Genomic DNA, 22,579 nt, shown 5'->3' with positions numbered 1-22,579 from the left:
TGGATGGAATGCCTGAATTAACCTCAGCCACTGCTAATTATTCAGGCTGCATCCCAGTCCATCATTATTCTGCACACCATCCACCTCAGTTTGGACCCAGTCATATGCAAATCAGTCTTGAGCCTGCTCTAATGGGAGCAGTCCAGTGAGGTCCGGTCCTCTCTGAACCGAATATAAGCAACTCAGGACCAGTTTCACCCTAGTTAGAACTCATCAGTCAGGTATAGTGTGGTTTCATTGACACAGAGAGACAAAAAAGAAAGCCCCTGAAAGATACTTTGTGGGGACGGAACCAGGAGAACAAGAAACTCTATAAAGTCAGATGCTACCTACCTACCCCACCAATTTTTGAAAATTGCAAAAGTCAAAAACTCATATTATGATACAAATATGTTGAGCTAAACATTTAATATACAAACAAATGGTCTATTTTATTTCTTTGTATTCACAAAACATATAATATTCTCATTTTAAAAGTGCTCATATACAAATGCATGATTTTTCAAAAGACCTCACTAAAATTTTGGCCTGTTCTCCAAAGACTGTCACCGCTGCCCACAATTGCCCAAAATGTTCACTAAAATAGTAACGTCATACTACATTCACTCATCTGACCATACATTCTTCAATCAAACCATAATTGTTACCAACATCTCACCATACTTAAACACAGTAAGGGGACCGTCCTGGGAACAGTGTGCCCAAACAGCAGTCTTGGGAACAGTGTGCCCGAACGGCAAGGCCATGTTCTCCTTGAACCAGAATAGAACCAACCCAGGACTGGTTTTCCCCTTGTTAGGGCTCATCCGCCAGGTATAGCTTGATTCCAGTGAGACAGTGTGCACAGGACCAACATCTGGGCATACCCTTCCCACTGAGGGCAACACATTAAAGTACACAAAAAAGTTATGGATGAATGCTTGAATTAATCTCTGCCCGAGGTCAGCATATTATCTGTAAAAGTGTGAACTGTCCCTGTTTGCACCATGTGCTGCTAGTTGAAGAGGAACCAAGTCACAAACAGGGACAGCTTGTCTTTTGTGTAATACAGTCTCAGGCCTTTTGTTTCCGAGACCAGCAATTCAGACACTCAACACCTCTCCAAATCAGTGACTGTTGTACCTTGTACCTTAACCAATAGCCTCTAAACCTAGTGCTAGGATATGGCCTGTTACTTGAGTTATTTCTTGTGATTTGGTGGTGCCTACTGCTAGTGCCCCAAAGTAGTAGCTTTGCCATGACCTATAGAAGTGCCCACCCTGCTCTCCACACTATGCAATACTTGAGCCTTACCATTGCCTTCCTTAGGACACATCCAGGTTGGGACACCTTGCTTTATCACTATAGTGCTCTTACTGTGGGCATGATTCAGAGATAGGAAGAAATGGAAAATGTGCCTATTTCTGGTAGAAGTGTTAACTTTAGAGGTGAAGCTACTGGTAGAGTTTGCTCCACCATAATGTTTCTACTATGGGGGAAATTCCACAGGTGGATTTTCCAATGCTTTCTCCAAAAACATGAGGATTATACTACTAAAAGTAAACGAGGCTCCATGTTTTTAAATCTTGAACGGTCTTACTTTTTAGATCAGCTGACATTGATTTTTACCAATTTGTTAGGCTGTTGGTCGACTCAGAGGAGTAATAGCTTTCTCATACCAAGCTATTGGTTGTTTGGGCAATGTTTTGCCTGATATGGCATGTTTGCATTGCAATACATGACAGACTATTTACATCTCAAAAGCCCAAAATCACCACATGTCGAATACTTTATCTCACAGATGCATTTTACACAGAAAGCAATCTTTTTTGTTTTGATTTTTCACTGCAGCAGACATAATTTATGTTTAATCAGGACCCAAAATGTAAGCCAGAACTATTGGCTTTACCAGTGGTTGTTTAATAAGCAGGCTCGGTTAGTGGGAGAGTCATACATTCCAAGCACCATCCTGTCTCTCGCAGTGTTATCTGATTATTACAAAAGAGATGGATAGCCAGAGACCTTTGCAACATTTGGAATATTAAGCTTGAAAGAAATATTAATTTCCTGCTGCTGTCTTTGTTAAAGGTGGGGGGGGGGGAGACATTGCTGTGAGGAAATAAACAGAGCAGCGGATACCTGCCTGGTGTTCGAGTTGTCTGCACTTTCGCGCAGTCTTGCTTTGCACATTCATTACCAATACATTCTGATACTAGTGAAAGTTGGTGCAGATAGCAAAAATAAAACACGAGGAGATGATGGACGGAGCGCTGAAACTTTTCAGACTCACCCCCAGTCACAGATCAGGGTTGAATCCATCTCCATCATCATTCTTTAGCTCTGTTCGCCACCCCAGTTCAGACACAGCTATACGCAAATCAGTCTTGAACCTGTGCCTCATGGGAGCAATGCAGCCCGAACTGCGAAGCCATGTCTTCCCTGGACCCGAAAAAAGCATCCTGGGACCTTTTTCGGTCCCAGGTTTGCTAAATTGGCAGGGTATGCCCAGAGGTGGGTCCTTTGCTCACTTTTCCACTGGATTCAAGCTAGCCTGGCTGATGTGTCACCCAGAAACTGGTCCTAAGATGCTTGTTTCCAGTTCATGGAAGACCTGGTTTGGAAGTTCGGGCTGGACTGTTCCCATGAGGCACAGGGTCAAGACTGATTTGCATATAGCTGGGTCTGAACTAAGGTGGCGAAGTGAGCTAAAGAATGATGATGGATTCAACCCAGATCTGTGACTGGGGGTGAGTGTCTGAAAAGTGTCAACACTCCGTCCTTCGTCTACTTGTGTTTGCTTTGGAAACAACAATACAGCATGGAATTCCTCATTTTATAGAGGAAGCTTCAGAATATGAGATACTTACCAAACTCTGTGAACACCCTTTCCGGTGTTTCTGTATTTACAGGGTGCATTAAGCGCTTCATTCTTCCCAAGCGCCCTAAGTAATAACCAGGACCCTAACCTCACCATTGATGTAACCAACCATCCAAAAAGGCATTTCACATTTTTGGTAGAATGTAAGCTGCTGCTTTCACAGTGCATAAATGTGATGTAATAAAGGCCTTGGTCAGGGGTGTAGTAAGGATGCCATGGCCCCTAATGCCGGGTCTTGTAAAAGCGGTGGGGTGGGGTGAGGGCGGGGCAGGGGGGAGTCAACAGACGACTACGAGGGAAAATAAAATAATAACTTGGCGATGTGGCAAGCGCAAGGTAAGTGGTTTTCTTTTTTCCCTCGTCTTCTGTCAGCTCCCCACCCCCCCGCGCCTCACCGCTCTTCCCTGCACCAGCCTCCACTGCTAATGCCAGTAAGGAAAATGGGCCTCTCTGTTACCTGGGTAGGCACAAAAACAGCAATAATTAGGTGTGGTGAGATTATCTTACCTCTGGGCACCTATTGCCAGCATACTTGCTGCATTAATGATCGCTACGCACTTAGCCTTACTTAGTGCTGGGTCTCAGCTTGTCTCACGGCTCATCTTAACTCAGTGCACTGAGCACAGACAGCTTTCCTTGTTATACTAAAAAACAGTAGCGGCTGGTGATGTGGAAGAGTGGAAAGGCGGGGGAAGGGGTCGCTTAATGACAACATAAATAAATAAAGCTAACCAGCAGCTGGCCATGTCACGCTTTTCTGCTCCTCTCCTTGCAGTCACATGCTACCAGACTCCACGGCGGGCAATCCTGATGCTGCTCTTTTGCCATGAAAGCAGTGTCAGGATTGGCCTGAGCACTCTGAATATGCGCTCCTAGTGAGACTGGGAGCCTGTGCCTGTTGTCCCCAACCCGGCAACGCTGATTGGGTTGGAGACAGCTTCAGTGTGCTTGATGGTTTGGCCAGCCTGAGATGGGCGGCTAAACCGTCATGCGCACTGACAACAGTGCCCACCACTCCTCCTGCAGCCTGTCATCCCCCTGGGTTCGCCCCCAAGACTCAGTAGGAAAGGAAAATAAAATAACCCCCCTCTACTTGGCCCCTTAATCAATGTTTCTTCTGACAGCTTCTTTGCAATTCCATCCACTATGGCACAGGTGCAATGTCAAAGGGCTCTCTTATTTACATTGGGGCATGGCACTATGCAAATGAGTGGATGGCCCCATGTGATCACACTGGCACACAGCTTGCACCAGCACAACCTGCATTACAGAAGGAGCCATGCAAGCTTCTAGTGTCTCTTTTACAATAGCATGTAAATAACAGGCGCACAGGCCTGTTGCTCCTCCAGGACACTTTGTATAATATGACCCATGGCATTCTCTGCAACGTATGCTTTCTTATGGACCACACTATGGGGCCGATTAGGATCGCGCAAGTCCATCCGCGACCCCAGAGCAGGAGGGAACCTCCGCATGGCATGCGGAGTTCCCTCCTGTGCAATTAGGATGTGACCACCACCCTGGCGGTCACATCCTCTATTTTTAACATTGTGGCGGGTGCAGCTTCAAGCTGCACCCGCGGCAATGTTAAAAATGCACGCATTGCATTTGCATGCAGAAAGAGGCAGGCACCGCGCGGTGCCTGCCGCTTTCTGCATGCAAATGCAGGGGGGTACCATAGGTACCCCCCATGTGCACCCCCAACCCCCCCTTCACCTAGGGGGCCCGCAACGGGCCCCCGCATTGAAGTTCCGTATGCTTTTCCACGGCGGAAAACCCGCTGCGGAAAAGCATAACTCACTGGCCATCCTAATATGGTGGACGGTGTCTGGAAGACACCGTCACCATATTAGAGCTTTTCCGCCGCGGTTGTAATCCGACCGCGGCGGGAAAGCTGTGGACGGAAACCAGGACCCACCAGCCATCCTAATGTGGCGGTGGGTCTTTGGTCAGTCCGCTGCGGTTTTTCCGCATCCTCGGGGCCGGCGGTGGCTTCCGCCGGCCCCGAGGATGCGGAAAAACTGCAATCGTAATGACCCCCCAAGTATCAATTATTAGAATTCTATTGGACACATTGCCAAGGCCTGTGTGAGGGTATAATTCAATGAACTGATTTACAATGTCTCATGAGACCCAGAAGTTAAAAGACGTTCATTCATTCAGCATCTCACAGCTCCCTGCTTACATCATATGTTATGTTATATATTAACCTGTACATAATGTTTCATGTTATGTTATTTATTGTTTACTGTGTTTTTTATATTTTGCATTGTGTTATGTGCTGTGTGATGTGTTTTCTGTTCATTTGTTTTGTGTTAATTTATTGTGTAATAAGTTACATATGTTGTGTTTAATGTTTTATGATTTGTGTTTTTGTGTGGTATGGTATATTAAGCTTTATATTATGTTACATGTTATGTTATGCCTTATGCGTGGTTATGCAATATATGTAAAGATCATGTTGTACTCTTGAGTTATATGTTATGTTATGTGTTTTATTTTATGTTATATGGTGTATGCCCATTGTTGAATCACCAATGTAATTTAGTGCACTGCCCTGAATCTTCATGGCGTACTCCGGAGCTTAAGTAAGTAAGTTAGGGGCATATTACCAAGCAATAGCGATAATTATCGCTAATGCTTGGTTGGAGACGAAAATTTACAGCTGAGCTGCGGCGATTTTTATCGCAGATAAACCTTGGTATTACCAAGGTTTATCGCAAATGCGATAAAAATCGGCCGCAATGCATGAATATCGCTGAAAAGTCAGCGATATTCATGCATTACCGAGCTAATGCTCTTAGCCATGTTATCCACCTACCATTGGATAACATGGCTAAGAACTGCTCGGGGCAGGTGTTAGCATTTGGAGATATTCGCGCTTAGCGAGAATATCTCCAAAAGTTGGTAATAGGAGATAGCGATGTTAGCGACTGTCTCCAGTCGCTAACATCTTGGCACGCCCACTTTGCATGTCATTAGTGATAAATATCACTGACATGCAAAGTGGGGCCCAAGATGGTCGCTATCTCCTACTAGCTGTCGCTGACTGGTGTTAGCGACAGCTAGGTAATAGGGAGATAATTTTTTCTCCGCTTTCTTGGCTTTTAAAGCCAAAAAAGCGGAGATAAACCCCCTTGATAATATACCCCCCAGTTCGTTTCTTCCCTCCAATTACTTAGTTGTAATTAATGATTATAAAAGAAAGCATGTTCAGTGCATTAGAAGAGTATGCCTCTCTGCAATCTGCAGGTTAAGATGGACAGTGACAGACACATCTGATGCGCTTTATCCCTTGGTCCAGAGGAAGCAGGGATCTCCATTCAATGTTAGCTACACGGACAATGTCAACTACTAAAGTAGCCCAGGGGCCGGGACAGTGAGATTATGTGATTTTGCATCTTCGTCGTTTTCCTTCTAAATACGGTTTTGTCAGTTTTACCACATATTCCTTCACCTGCTACACAATTTGCAGATGTTTCTTACTCCGGCGGATCAAAAGCTACTGAAAATGCTGCATGTGGAATGTAATGCAGCTTGTGACACATTGTAAAGGTTAACTGCCTCCCTTTCTCATGTTGGATGCTGTATTCAGGGATTAAAGACGTTGGACTTTCACTCTGTACCTAAAAAATTGACTAGGGCAATTGCCCATAACAGGTGTCTCCAACTAGTGGTTCGTGAGCTACCAGGAGCTCTCCAGCTGCCTGTGAGCAGCTCTCCTGTGTTCAGCCTAGGCCACTAATATATACGCCTTTGCTGAATGATTATATTGATGTTGGGTTATAAAAGCAATGTCCATTCTGTAGGAGATGTGTCATTGAGCCCCTGTGATAGGTTGACATCTCGAACAGTTTTGCAGATTTTTTTTTTGTCTGCAGATTTTACCATGTGCAAAGGAAAAGATTCATGTTACCCCTTTTACGCAAATACAACTTTAGGCAATGCCGGGTTCCTTTGTACTTTATTTAACAGCTTGCTAGTCCTTTTGTATGTTATTTCTTGGCAGCATTTTTATGGTCCTCTCTGAAGAGTAGGAGATCTCAACTTGATATATAATATAGTGTTGCTTCATGACTTATTGTTTTAAAGAATTCACTGGGATGGAGTAATGTTATTTGAAAAGCATTTTTGTGGGGATAATTCTTGAAAAGTATTGATTCATGACATTATGCTTTTCTTATAAACATACTTTATTGGATTTTTTGCCAACATCATGCTCCAGGAGCCATTTAATACATGTAAAACAAGATATATGATTGGCATACATATATAAAGAATTGTGCATATGTAATAACATAAACAGAAGAAAAAGAAATAAAAGAGAACCAGCTGTGCTAGCCGGGGGAAAGAAAACAACATCTTTAAGATATGAGCGTGTCGCTGGATGCTATCCCGGCGACCATCCTCTTCATCAACTCGATGGCAGTGCATGCAAAAACTGCACTATACATGAGGCAGAACCCTTGGGTCCAACAATGCGGGCTGTGGAGTCAGTGGGGGTCAGTTCAATTCCCTTGAAGTCCGCCCAGCAATGCCAAATTCATGTGTATTTTTGGGGCAACCACGAGCCCTAAATACTGGCTCTTCCAACTCCATGCAAAAATATAGTCCATGCTTCCAAACCCCTAACAGGGGTGGGAAGTGTGCTTTCCAAGACTGGGTTATGTCTCGTTCGGCCAAGGTCAGACCCAAAAACAGTAGATGAATTTTGTATCTGTTGCCCCTGATGTCCTCCGTGATGTGTAATAACGCTAGCCGTGGTGTGCTGTGTATTGTCCACCCAACACCTCAGCCAGACATCTATGAATGCCTCTCCAAAACCTGTCCAGAGCCGGACATGCCCACACACTGTGTGGATTAAGGTGGCTTCCCATACACCACAGCGTAGACACATTGGGGAAGCAATAAGTCCAGCCTTATTAAGCCTCACCCAGGTATGGCATGCTCTATGTAGGTATTTTAGCTGTATCATGTCCTCCCTCCAGTTATCTTTATCAATGGGACCTATATCTGTTTGCCAGGTCTCCCTAAGGCAGAGGTCTTCAAACTTTTGGATGCCGAGACCCCCCTGTCAACATTTTCAAGCGTAAGGACCCCCTCCTGACAAAAATTTCTAAACGTCTAGGTTATGAGGATGGTGAGGACCAAATTATGCGACAGGCTTCACTAAATTGTGTGAGTAGAAAATGTAAATAATGTTCTGTGATGCTGCATATTTTGGGGTAGCATTGCTTTATTTAGAATTATTTTAAACACAGTAATACTGAGGAAAGATTTCACCCCACCAGTACCAGTTTATAACCAAAATACAGCAATTAACATCAGAAAGATGTCTAGTCAACCTCTGTGAAGGGCCTCCCAATCCGTAGGAATACGCGCTGCCACATTAGAAGCTCACCTGGCCATGGCCGGGAGCAGCAAGGGTGCATTCAAACCGTGGTGGTCTTGTGCAGAGTTAAGCAGTTTACCCATGCCCCTTTCCTCTCACCCCCTTCCTTCCACTTCCTTCCATCCCTCTCTTCTCTCCTCTCCCGGCCCCGGATCCCTCTCTCACATTGCAGGCAGATGGTTATTAGCCCCAGGACACCTTTTGGTAACAGTAGCGCACTACAATGTAAATAATAAGCAGAAGCAGGGTATCCACTAGACCCGAAATTCGGGGGGGGGGGGGGGCTTAACACTCCCAGCCAGGGCTTGTCCAAGCACTGTTAGCATACGGTGCAACAGTCTTTCTACCTTCTCCATGAATTCCCTCACTACCACTCACCAACAATACACCTCATCTCTCTATAGCACCTGTCTGACAAACTTATCATTTTTTTATAGCGCTACTCATAGTTTACTCGCACTCAGTTCTGTGATGTGCATGGTACATCTTCTTTGTACCAGGCACTTTAACCTTCTGCACTGTGTGGGTGACAAGAGTGCCCATGTGACTGCACGGTGAGCAATGCAACAGAGTGAGAGTAGGGTAAAAGGAGTGACTGCAGGGTGAGTGAGGTGACCATATGAATTTGGGTTCAGCGGTAAGTGCAGAGTGGGACAATTTAGTGCATGGTTAGTGATGACCTTGTTTGAGTTAGCTACAGATTGAGCAGTAAGGGGGGGACAGGTGAGTGAAGTGTCACATGAGTGCAGGGTAAGAAGTGTGCTCGTGTGACTGCAGGGTGAGGTACAGAGTGAACAATGCAAGCAAATTTTTAGTGCAGTGATCACTGTGAGAGCAGGGTGAGCGGGTGATTGGGGTGAGTGCATGGTGATTGGTGTGAGTGCAGGGTGAGCGAGTGAATGATGTGAGTGCATGGCGATCAGTGTGAGTGCATTGTGATCAGTGTGAGTGTATTGTGATCGCTGGGAGTGCAGGGTGAACGTGAAAGTGAAGGCGAGAATGGAAGTGAGTAGTCTAAAAGCAGGGTGCATTCCCAGAAACTTGAAGCGTAGGGTTTCAGATATAAGTTAAACTATTGCTATAATGGCATTAATCAGGGTTCGAGGGTGGAGGAAATAAAGAATGTGCTGATCCTGCAACAAACTTCCAGTCTAATGATTAGGGTTACCAGCTCATTATTTTGACGGCCCAGAAGTAAACAGTCACCTACAGCTGTATTTTTTTCACTTATCTGTGAATACTTTGAACAGCAAATATAAATAGAAAGCACTTTTAATTGTGTTCTAGGGATGCCTCAATGATCCATGACTAATAATTAAAGAGAATAAAGACAGAAAAGTCACATAACTAATTAATACATACTTTTTTATTTATAACTCAATTTAGTGTCAAGAGCAGGTCTCTGCAGGATCTTTAAATAACACATAGCAGGCATGTTTCTTTTGGCAACCCAACTTTATATTTCTTTTCATTAAATGCATTCTCACACTACAGCAGTAAGTGTAAAAATACAAATGTAAGGAATAGGCAGAGTGGGGGACCAGGGGGATCACATTTAATGAGTGTCTGCCGTCTTAAAAGCGATCATGATATAACTTAATTCCCAATGCAGGTGAGGCACTTTTCAGCTCTCAGATAACAGCGGTCGCCGCACAGCTGGAGTCAATGTGTGCCACTCATTTATTAACACTTCGCCCCCACGCATGCAGGCTGTGGATGGCTCCAATGCAGGATTCAATCAACAAGCATTAGTGGTACATAAACAGACTGTGATATCACTTCCTGAGTTTCCACTCATAGATCATGTGCAGTTTTGTTTCACCCCAAACTCGATCTTCATTTAGAATGCAGAAATACATGCAGTCATTTCTTCTTTAAAAAACTATCCCCCGAAATCGCACTTCTTTGTCTGCTCCTAGCCATCCCCTCACCACCACTTCCTGCTGGTCAATTTAACTCCATCTCCCCTAAAGCATAGTTTAATGTAAGCGTGTTTAGCTTCGGCGCCTCGCTATGCCTTCCCCACCCATCACTGCTTGTGAGGTGGCTGTTCTGTGTTTAAAAAAAAGTAAGGCGCTGCTCTTCAAACGCTTCAGCAGGTTTTTAAAGACCATTAGCATATTTACATGCCTTTGTTAACTGATTACCAAAGCTAAGTTTTTTTATGGTTCCAGTACCCCCTGGGCCCTGGAACCATAAAAAAACGAACCTTTGGTAATCAGTTAACAAAGGCATGTAAATATGCTAATGGTCTTTAAAGACCTGTGAAAAACTCGGGATGGAGATAAGACTCCAGACACTGCCCAGCCGAGGCCCCAGGAGCGCGAGCTGCACTGCAGCAGCCCGGGCTGAGACACAGGATGGGGGAGGAGGGGGGCTGAAGCCCTGGAGGCCAGGGCAGAAGTGTCACTGTGAAGGCGCGACCCCCTTTGCATCGCTCCACGGCCCCCCTGGGGGTCGCGCCCCACAGTTTGAAGACCCCTGCCCTAAGGGGTTCCAGCGTTGATGCGCTGTAGGTGACCAGTGTTTGGTATAGCTTAGAAATGTTATAGTCTACCGGGTCCCCCATAAGGAGCCTCCCCTCTAATGTGCTAAATTTCGGAAGGGCTATAAGGTCCCTCAAGTATGGGGCAAGTGCATGGCGAAACTGTAAGTATTTGTAAAATTGTCTGTGCAGCATGGAATACTCTTCCTGTAAGTCTGAGAAAGATTTAACAGTGAGACCTTGGAGAACATCCCAAGATTTAGATCCCAATCCGGTCCCATAACTGGAAACCCTGCAAATGTTGCAAGTGTGGAAGCAAACGATTATACCACAGCGGGGCCTCACCTGTAAGCCGATTCAGCCAGACACTGCTGCCATACAGCCAGCACCACATTAGTAGCCGGAGAGCGTGAGTATTGACATGGCCATACAAATATTTGTATCGACGGATCCCCTGGTAGTCATCTCTCCAAAGTATACGCTGGTTAAACTATCGAGCCATACCACCAATCGTTGAGAATTTGTAGATGGGAGAGCGCATAATATGACTGAATATCGGAGTTGCAATGGCACCACAATAGGTGGAGAGAAAACATGTGCGAAGTGTGAGTCTGACTGCCCCTCTCCCCGAAAGGACCTATTTAGCATTGAGTTAATCTGTCTGAACCACATCTGCGAAATGGCATAATGGTGATTCTGTAATTGATATAAGAGCCTAGGGAGGGAAATAATCTTGAATATTGCCGAGCGGCCATACAGCGATAAGGACAGCCTTTAGTTCTGTTTTGACCTTCATGAGAAACACATCCATATTGCTTGGCCTGGAGAACTCCTGTCTATCTGTTATGAAAACCTCTATGTATTTCATGCCGTCCAGAGTCTGGGAGAGGTCCGTGGCCCATCTGTAATCGTCCAAGGACCCGCACAGTGGCCATAATGTGCATTTCAGAATCAGAAACAAGCTCATTCGATTTTAAGCCTTAAATAATAAAAGCATACATATATAAAAGTAAGTACATCATCGACATTAACAACAAGAAGATTCATTAACACACAGTTATCACTGGAGATTGACCAGACAGTTATAAAGTGCAAATGCAATAGTTTCATAGTTGTCTGTGACAGTTCTAATTAATCCAGTTGACAGTACAAAGGACTATCACATTAAAACTCTATTGATTCAATTATCTAGGGATTTCCTGGCCCTCATCACACTCTTTAAATATCCCACTATTGAGCCAATACAACAAAAGTTGCCCAGCATCTGTAGGTGCATAAAGGCTGGGCGACAATGCCTCCATCCTCCCTGTTTGAGTAGAGGTATTATCCATCTGCGCCTTTCAATACTGTAATACTTACAGAACAAAATTGCATGTATGGTACTCTGCAGGGAAGTGTTATCACAAGGGCAGCAGCGAGGTTACCTTGCCCAGTCGTTAATAACCGGGAGGGAAATCAAATGGTGGAAGGTCCAGAATCTAATTCTAGTCAATAGATATCTTTCATACACGTCCGTTACATGTAACAAGTAGGGTTGGATATCCCACGTAATGGTAATGATTTGGTGTATAACCATGGTAGGTTTGTCAATCTCAAGGGTTAACCAGATTTCTGCCAGGTGGTTCATACAAACTTTTTAAAGCTCCTTGCGATTGATAGACCTCATATTATCAGGAGTAATGTAATATTCCGGGTGACCAATGTTGTGCATAACATTTTTGATGTATTTTGACCATAAAATATTATGGGCATTGTCTAGGGTCATTGTGTCTCTTAATATTTCGCTATTGAGACCCGTGCGCTCTGAAGACTAGATTTTGTGCCACAGCAGTAGAGGTTGGGACTTAATTAAATCAGAAATATAGACCAGCCCCAACTCAGAATGACAATTAAAAACCGGGGCACTAGTTGAGACTGCTAAAACAAATCTTAGAAAAGCATTTTCTATACATTGAATTATTAATTTATCATAAAAGCCCCAAATGCCAGTCCCATACACAGCTATGCTCACGCATTTCGCTTGATAAATTTTTATTAAAATTTCAGGCGGCCTTTGCCCCAGTTTTTTAGAAAAATATACTAGGGCCACGGTGGACTTCATAAAAAGTAGGCTCTTAGCTTTAACTGCTGGAGCCAGGAACCGGATCTATCAAAGAGAGCGCCCAAATAGCTGAATGAATTGATTGTATCCACCTCGTTCCCCCCTGCCCAATAGCTTTTCTTCATAATTTTCCCCCTCCTGCACGACATAACAAAGCTTTTTTTAGCATTCAATTTTAAACCCAGCTTTTCCATGAAACTGGAATAAAAGGAAAGCTCCCTCTGCAGGCCAATCTGGGTGTGGGCCATTAATTCCGCGTCATCAGCGTAAAGTAAAGAATATATAGGCAGCATATTAACTGTTGGAGGATCCCTGGTGTGTGACACCAACTCCTGCGCCAAAGCATTAGTGTAAAGTGAGAACAGGAGCGGTGCCAAGACACACCTCACTCCCCGTTCAACTTTGAATGGGGCCGTACACTCACCCAGCGGACATTTGCTGTAATGTGGATTTATTTATGTTCATGAAGAGCCCTGAGGTCTTGCTGAAAATTTGAATGACTTGGAGGATTCGGGGGCCAGACCTAGGGAGTCCGTCATGAAGAAAAGAATGCCATCAGTGTATAAGGCTATTCAGTCTGAAATCTCGGTGGACTATTCAAAGTCCTGTATCTGGGGGGTCTATGCAAACCCAGGCCACCAGTGGTTCTGGGGACAAGGCAAGTAGTGATGGGTAGAGTGGGCTCCCCTGATAAGTGCCCCGGCTAATTGGAAATGATGAGGACACCCTGCCAGCTACAATAAAAAACAACGGTGGGGTAGGACCCTGGGAAAATATTTATAGACCAAGCTCTAGATACAGATCCCGGAATATGAACAACTACAACAAGTATGAAGGCAAGGACGCAGCAGTCCAAACTTGCTGAAACATGTCAACCTGGCTTTACCTTAGACAGTCCAATTACCTGTCTTTGGAGAAACCTTTTTAATCTTGGACAAGTGAGCATCATTTGAATAAAGTTGGTTCTACGCTCTCTCATCCAATTTTACCACATTTAGCTTATTATTTTCATTCACTTTTTCTGCACTGCACTCCACAGTCATCACACTTGTCTCACTCATTAACTACCACTGAGTGATATACCATACTGTAGTCTATACGGCATAGTAGACTTTTTAACAACTTGGTCTATCTTTGACTGTGACTTAGACATATTCATACGGATGCTATGGATAAATCCCAAGTGATGAAGGGCGGATCCGAGTGGTGACTGATGGTATTATCTTCATCCACCTGAGATGTTGAAGTTTACCTTCATACTGGTCAAGTAGTTAAAGGGATGTGTATTGTCGGGTTGATGTCTATCACTCCTTAAACTCTTTCATTTTTTAGACCCTCTGATACTTGTTGTAGTTGTTCACCCTGCCAGCTATACGCACTGAAGCAGTCAGCCCATGATATAGCATGCATATGTTTTGAGTTCTCCAGGAGGATAAACAAGTATGTCCAGCTGACAGAGTCAAAAGCTCAATCAATGTCAGCTAGTAAAAGGGCCGCAGGGTGGCGAAAGAGGTCAACAGCAGCAATCATGAACCCGGCGGATAGTATGTCGGGTAGCGCGCTGGGGAATGAATCCCGCCTGATCCGGATGAATGGCCCGCGAAATGGGCCAGTAGTGTGGTGGCGAGTGCTTTAGCCAAAAGCTTTGCTTCTACATTTGGAAGAGAGATAGGCCGATAGGAGGCATGGAGTTCCGGGGGACGCCCCGGTTTCTGGAACACAACTATTTCTGCATGCCTCCAGTTTGGTGGCATAAATGCAGTCTGGGATGCTTCATGTATAGCCACCAGGTAATGAGGGCCTAATAGGGCCATGTAAGCTTTATAGAATTCTCTGGGATGGCTGTTAGGAGTGGGGGCCTTACCAGTATGCAGATCAGCTAGTGCAGTGGTCAGTTCTTCTAAGGTCAGGGGGGTCTCTAAAGACCTCCGGGTCTCATCGGAAAGGGCCCTCAGAGGAAGATCATCAAAAAATGTCTCTATCTCAGAGGCATCAAGGACCTGACGGGCAGTGAATAGGGAACGGTAGTAGTCCGCGAAACTGACGGCTAGCTCCGCAGGGTCTATCACAAGTGTGTTATCAGGGGCACGAAGTCTTGGGAGTGGAGCATATGTTTGCGCTTGTTGGCACAGTTGGAATAGGAGTTTCCCGGATAGATTCTACTTTGTGTAGCAAGCCACGCACCCCGTTCCTCATCCATCAGCACACCCTGGTATTATTGCTTCTGGACCAGGCTCAATTGTGGATGCGTCACAGCACCGTCTTCGTCTCGGACCCGACGTTCTAGTGTCATGATTTGCGCCTCTAACTGGATGAGCGACTATCGCCGTCATCGGTTACGGTCGGTATATTGTGTGAATGAAGGCACAGGAACAAATATGTAATCAAGCCTGGAGAAGGAAGTGTGGGAGAAGTAAGTGAAACTGGCCTCCGTGGGGTGTCCGCCATGTGTCGACCCACCCGACCATGTCCACCAGAGTTCGTATTTTGGAATCAGGGGGTTCCGCCACGGTGCCTGCTGGGCACCACCTATCTTTATTCGGGGACATTACATCATTCCAATCTCCACCTACCACTGCTACCCTATCTGGCAGGGTACTCCAAATCTCCATAAGGTGGTCTGAAAAGTTCTGGCCATGGGGAAAGGGGGCATAAATGCTATCAAACACTATGTGTTCCCCAGCCACTGTCCCATGCACAAATATATTTCAACTGTGTAGATCAGCCCACTTTTGTATCGGTGGGACTGCGACTCGGTGGTGATTCAAGATGGTAACACTCTTGGAACCCTTCGTGGACTCCACGTGGAAGGTGTGCGCAAAGCCATAGCGGGAGCAAGACAGGGGGCCTTCGTACCGAACATGTGCGTCTTTTGTAAAAGAACAATGTCCGCCCCTATGTGTTTGGCTTGGCGGAGAACCGCACCCCCTTTAAGCTTGTCTAGCATACCCCACATGTTCCAACTCACAATGTATAGCTGTCCAGGGAAGTGTACAGCGTGTTCTGCCTCCATTGTGCCATTAGAGAGCAATATGTGGAAACAAATGATCTGGGAAAGAGTGGTCTCAGGGACCTTTGAGCTATGCACCAAATACAAAACAGAACAAAGCAAACCAGAACTTGTACAACATCTCAGACCCCACCCATCCCACCCCAAATACCTCAAAACAGCTGAAGTATCTGTTGTGGGAATCCTTGCATCCCACCACCAACAGGAAGGCTGAACACTGACTCCCCACTGGATCCCCTGCATCTCTATAATGTCCCGAGTCCTACTGGGGAGACTGGAGCATCTCGGTTCCTGGTGCTATTGATCGGCTCTGCAGACCAGGAAATAAGGGTGCCGCAGGGTCTCCAGCAACACACTGACTTCCAGGCCCCAATTCAATTTTAAGGCCTTCATTCCTGCCCCTGGACGACCCCAATGGCAGGTCCATTCTATTTCTAAGCCCAACGACCTACTGTAATGGGCCAGTACCTGAGGCCAGGAGGCAGCACCCAGATCAGGGCCCCAGACGTGAAAGCAGGAGGGAGGCCGAGGGAGGGCCTCCACCCGACCGCAATCCACACCGGGAACTAATCCTCCTGCCTCCACAGCCAGCGCTCGACACCCCTCCCCCTAATGGACCTCACCTCTCTCCTGTGTGGCGATCTCTTTCTCTGTGGCCCAGATGCTGCATGCCGGGCACTTATTTCTCCGCAATGTCTACTAAGCCACCCCTTCGGCAGCCCAGGGTCCCGGATGAGTCTGCCAACGGCCGTGCGTTCTCCCACGCAAAGGCCCCCCCAACTTCCTTTGGGCTCCGGTCACATAGACAATCACGTAGCTGCCGTAGGACCCAACAGGCAGCCCCAATGTCTCCCCTGGGGTTGGCAGGCATGGGAGGGTCCTTGAATTGGCGAGATAGGCCAAATACAGGCAGGATTCGGTAGGATTAACTATGGGCCAGCAGAGCTCACTCAGAGCACGTCCGCCATGATGGGCTGCTTGGCTCCACCCCCATGACATTATGCTTTTTAGCTCTGTTTTTATGTTAATTAATATAAAATGTTGTGTGTTTATATATGTGTGTGTTTGCGTGTGTGTGTGTGGGTGTGTGTGTGTGTGTGTGTATATATATACACCCCGAAACGCGTTTGGCCAGAACATTTTACTGAGGCTCCAACCATGCTTTATGCCACGAGCAAGTTGTGAATAAACCTGATGTTTTCAATATGAAGCTTCCGTGTGGTCCCCTTCACTTTGGGAGTCTGGTATATGATTGGATGTTAGCGGCCGTCCCGGTCGCGAAGAGGACCCACCGCATTCATTTACGGGCATGCAACACCATCCGGTGTTTTGCATATGGAAGGAAGCTGTGCGAGCGCTATTCCAGTACGCGCTCACACAAACAATGTTTGCATCTACAAAGCTGCGTGTCAAAAGAGCTGGTAGCCCCCTCAACCAACTGGGGCTTGAATTTGAGTACACTGGCAAACGAACTCGCATACCCACTTGGGAGTGATTTACAGAGACTACAACGCCCAGAAGACCGTTGCTACGGCCCCGCCCCCGCCCAGGGGCAGGCGATTGAACTGAACACTTTAAATACAGCGAGACCGCTTGCTTTTACGAAGCGCCACTGACGAAGGGAGAAGGTTATCCCGAAACGCGTTTGGCCAGAACATTTTACTGAGGCTGCAACCATGCTTTATGCCACGAGCAAGTTGTGAATAAACCTGATGTTTTCAATATGAAGCTTCCGTGTGGTCCCCTTCACTTTGGGAGTCTGGTATATGATTGGATGTTAGCGGCCGTCCCGGTCGCGAAGAGGACCCACCGCATTCATTTACGGGCCTGCAACACCATCCGGTGTTTTGCATATGGAAGGAAGCTGTGCAAGCGCTATTCCAGTACGCGCTCACACAAACAATGTTTGCATCTACAAAGCTGCGTGTCAAAAGAGCTGGTAGCCCCCTCAACCAACTGGGGCTTGAATTTGAGTACACTGGCAAACGAACTCGCATACCCACTTGGGAGTGATTTACAGAGACTACAACGCCCAGAAGGCCGTTGCTACGGCCCCGCCCCCGCCCAGGGGCAGGCGATTGAACTGAACACTTTAAATACAGCGAGACCGCTTGCTTTTACGAAGCGCCACTGACGAAGGGAGAAGGTTATCCCGAAACGCGTCTGGCCAGAACATTTTACTGAGGCTGCAACCATGCTTTATGCCACGAGCAAGTTGTGAATAAACCTGATGTTTTCAATATGAAGCTTCCGTGTGGTCCCCTTCACTTTGGGAGTCTGGTATATGATTGGATGTTAGCGGCCGTCCCGGTCGCGAAGAGGACCCACCGCATTCATTTACGGGCCTGCAACACCATCCGGTGTTTTGCATATGGAAGGAAGCTGTGCAAGCGCTATTCCAGTACGCGCTCACACAAACAATGTTTGCATCTACAAAGCTGCGTGTCAAAAGAGCTGGTAGCCCCCTCAACCAACTGGGGCTTGAATTTGAGTACACTGGCAAACGAACTCGCATACCCACTTGGGAGTGATTTACAGAGACTACAACGCCCAGAAGGCCGTTGCTACGGCCCCGCCCCCGCCCAGGGGCAGGCGATTGAACTGAACACTTTAAATACAGCGAGACCGCTTGCTTTTACGAAGCGCCACTGACGAAGGGAGAAGGTTATCCCGAAACGCGTCTGGCCAGAACATTTTACTGAGGCTGCAACCATGCTTTATGCCACGAGCAAGTTGTGAATAAACCTGATGTTTTCAATATGAAGCTTCTGTGTGGTCCCCTTCACTTTGGGAGTCTGGTATATGATTGGATATATATATATATATATATATATATATATATATATATATATTGTGTGCCTATATGCCATAGAAATTAGCAAACTAAAGAATTTTGACTGACTGACTGTATTATTATATGTACAGTAAAATTTTAATTCATATTCTCAAGATAAAAATGTGTCTATTTTCAGAGCTCATAAGCTGATGTTTGCCCAAAAATATTTTTAAAGCTATGATTGAGTTGGGGAGGTTTATTACTCATATGATTACCTCAGTGCACGGGGGATTGCAGCTATAGCTTTTAGGTGTTACCCATGTACAGTCATTTCAAATTCAATTTAGTGGTGGAAACCCTGTCTCATACACTGATGTGATCACTTCTGGCAAGCTTGGATGGGGTGGTCACTATGACATCACTAATATTAGTATCTTGGAAAGATTTCCATGGAACATAAGAAGCTCCTATTACAGAAAGGTTTTGTGGAAAAATAAAAACCTTGCATACATAAATATATTACAAACAGGCAGGAAATTTTGATTTGCCCAATGTCAACAAAATGGTTTCTTTCTTCCCTCCGCTGTCATGAAAATATTCTTAAAGCTGCAATGATTCCAAGCAGGCACTCGCTAAGATCTGAATTGTTGAATTTTTAAAGTGCCTCTGGTGAGGGATCAATTAGCTATTAAATATGGAAAGCGTAGCTATAATGAGCCCTATTGTGTGGACACGAAATAAATGTAGCAAATAGTTGCAATGTGCAGAATAAAAGAAGTGCACCTTTTTTTGTGTTCCAATATTTTATTGTATTTGGAGAAAAAGAAATACAATCAAGATAAACAGCGATACATAAATACCAAAAATTGATGCATTAAAGTAAAAAGTTAAAACGTTAAAAAGAGTTACATGACAGAAAGAATTTGAACTAGGATGATAATGGAAGAAAATAATTATATATAAATGACCATGTACATGTAGTGACAAAGAGCAGGTGTTTCAAAGTCAACAAATAATAAATATCATCCCAAGGTAGAGGGGTCAAAAGAAAGACCACCATGTAGCGCAATAATGTCATGCGTGGTAACATATGTATCACTTTGAAAGTAAGGTGTATTGGGATGAAACGAGAAATTGGAAGGAAAAAGTAGGAGGGGAAGAGTAAAGGATAGTGGGGGGAAGCGGGATACAATGGGACATCTGCCACACATATAATGACAAAATCAAGAGAGAGACCCAAAAGGAGTTTGAGCCACCAAACCCTGAGCAGGCAAATCCATGTAATTATCCAAAGAATGACGTACACTGCTAGCGATTGAAGGCGTAAAATGTTTACCTCCAATAACAGTATGAGCTCCTCGAATATATGACATCCAAACCCACCAAGTATGATATGATAGGCAATTAAAGGATTTCCATTCCGTGGTATAATCTTGACTATGATGGGTAAGAGCAAATCTAATAATTCCAGATCTATATTATCAAGAGGCAGAGGGGCAACTGCAGCCCATGGACCCAGCATAATCATAGGAAAGAAGAGAATGATAGGTGTATTAAAGATTATAGACAAATGTTTCTGAATAGGGCCCCACAAGGAGTTTAATAGTGTAAATTTAAAAAACATATGTTGTTTAGTTTATTAAAAGCTTTATTAAGAGAAAATAAAAATGTACTGAATAATCCATTATTTTAAAATGTAAACTCAAGTTATAAATTAAAATACGTAGCAAAAAAGGCAACAATAAACACTATGTAAACACGTTGGAAGAATTTGTGCAATAGACTTATATTATAATATCATATATCTGTACATTTTGATATCACAATTTTTGTATTTTGTAATTAAAAGAAAGAAAGAAGATGAAGAAAGAGAGAGGAAAAAAGACTATATGTACTGCATATCTATATATATTTTACATAATAAACTGTATATCATATTATAACTTATTCCATATAATATGTTCATTACACATAGCATCATATTTCATATAAAATCAGTTGCAATATAATAATGTGTAGTATGGAACAAAAAGAGAAAATCAATCATGGAGGTTGAAACACCATTGTAGAATCTTTTGTAGGTTTAAGCCTGTTGTTTAAGTAACCAATAAGCAGGGACCAAAAGATTTTTGTTTATCAGCTGTAAAGTAGATGTATCTGATGCTGTATCAAGCATATGATGAGATGAGAAGATTCCACCAACTGGTAATATTAATGTTTTTGGCATTCTTCCAATTTGATGTAATGACTTGAAAAGCAAGAGCAAGTGACAGGTCAAGAAAGTTGCCTAATTTAGAGCGTATTGGCCAAGATCATGAAGAGCTTCCCAGAAATATATTTGTAATATCAACTGGGAAATTAATAGACCAAATATCAGAAATAGTTCTACAGACCTGTATCCAAAAAGCAGCGGTTGGCGGACAATGAAAAAATATATGTAGATATGTGCCAGGGAGGGTTCCACAAGACCAGCACATACCTGAAAGACCTGAGTTATATTCTTTCATAGAAAGTGGGGTATTATATAGCCGGTTATAAAAATAGTAAAGGGTTTGTGTGGTGCTAGTATTGGGTGAAGTATGATGTATTTTGTTCCAAATTGAACCCAAAACCTTTAAAGATAAGCAATGCTGAAGATCGGATTCCCACAATGTCTTCAATATAGACTTGGGAAGAGAAGGAGTAATGTATATATGTGACGCTTTAAGCAATGACGAAGGTGTAATTGGATCAGGAGGTAAGGACATTATATTAGACTGCGATTGAGTAAGTGCGTAGATAGCATGTAAAAGAGCACTCTTGAGAGACTCCTATTTAGTGGCATAAGTAGAAGGAAGAGCAAATTTGGCTTGTATTACGGAAAAAGGAAGAGGAGTCATATTACATAGTATTTGTTTTATTTGGATTATACCTTTCTGAACCCATTGTTTCCAGAAAATAGTTTGATTACAGATTTTGAAAGATGTATTATGCCATATAGAGGATTTTAAAAATTCTTATATTGGGGACAAGGGCTTCATGAGAATACGAGAAGAGAACGTATTGGAATATTTAATAGATGGAGCAGAGAAGACTCAAGGAGGTTTCAAATAGTATGGTAGAGAATAAAAAGGTAAAGGTGACAAAAGTGAATCCTCCAGTTTGCGCCAAATATTGTTGGATGGAGAGACAGTGTCTTGCATATATGGTAACACTTGTTTTAAGACAAAGGCATTATGATATTGCTGAAAATTTGGAAAACTTACACCACCCAACTCTTTGGGTTTACATAAAGATGCTACGGAGATGCGCGCCTTCTTACTGTTCCATAAAAACAAAGACATTTATTTATTCAATAGTTTAAAATATGTTAAAGGTAATTTAATGGGTAACATGGACAGGTTCAAATTTATGACCAGTAAAAACTTCATCTTAACAGTAGCCAACCAGGCCCACCAAGACAGATCTAATGGAGACCATTTATCCGACATTTGAAGGCTCTTATGATGAACATTTATCTGAATAGTCTTTGCTATGGAAGCAGAATATTTAATTACCAAACACTTGATAGATTGTGAAGACCATTTAAGTCCAGTTCCATTGAACATAGCCCTCATACAATACTTATTCAAAGGGAGTGCCCCCGATTTTGAAAAGTTCAATTTATATCCAGATAACCCAGAGTATGCTGATATTAAATTAGTAAAAGCCGGGATTGATGTTTCCGGATCAAATACAGAAAAGGCGCACATCATCAGCGTCTGCTGAGAACCTAATCTCTGTATCTTTGTGTCTAAAGCCATGAAATGAAGAGGAATGTCGTAGCGTGTGCAAGAAGGGTTTGATTGATAAAATAAATAGTAAAGGAGACAAAGGACATCCCAGCCTGGTGCCCCGTAGAAGGGGGAAATATGAAGACTGAAAACCCTTTAGAAAAACAAACTTCATCAGGGAGGAATATAATATAGCTATATATTTG

Source organism: Lissotriton vulgaris, unplaced genomic scaffold, assembly GCF_964263255.1.
Source record: "Lissotriton vulgaris unplaced genomic scaffold, aLisVul1.2 SCAFFOLD_1655, whole genome shotgun sequence".
NCBI classification, from domain to species: Eukaryota; Metazoa; Chordata; class Amphibia; order Caudata; family Salamandridae; genus Lissotriton; species Lissotriton vulgaris.
The sequence above is the reverse complement of the archived record's forward strand: the minus strand, read 5'-3'. Positions refer to the sequence as shown.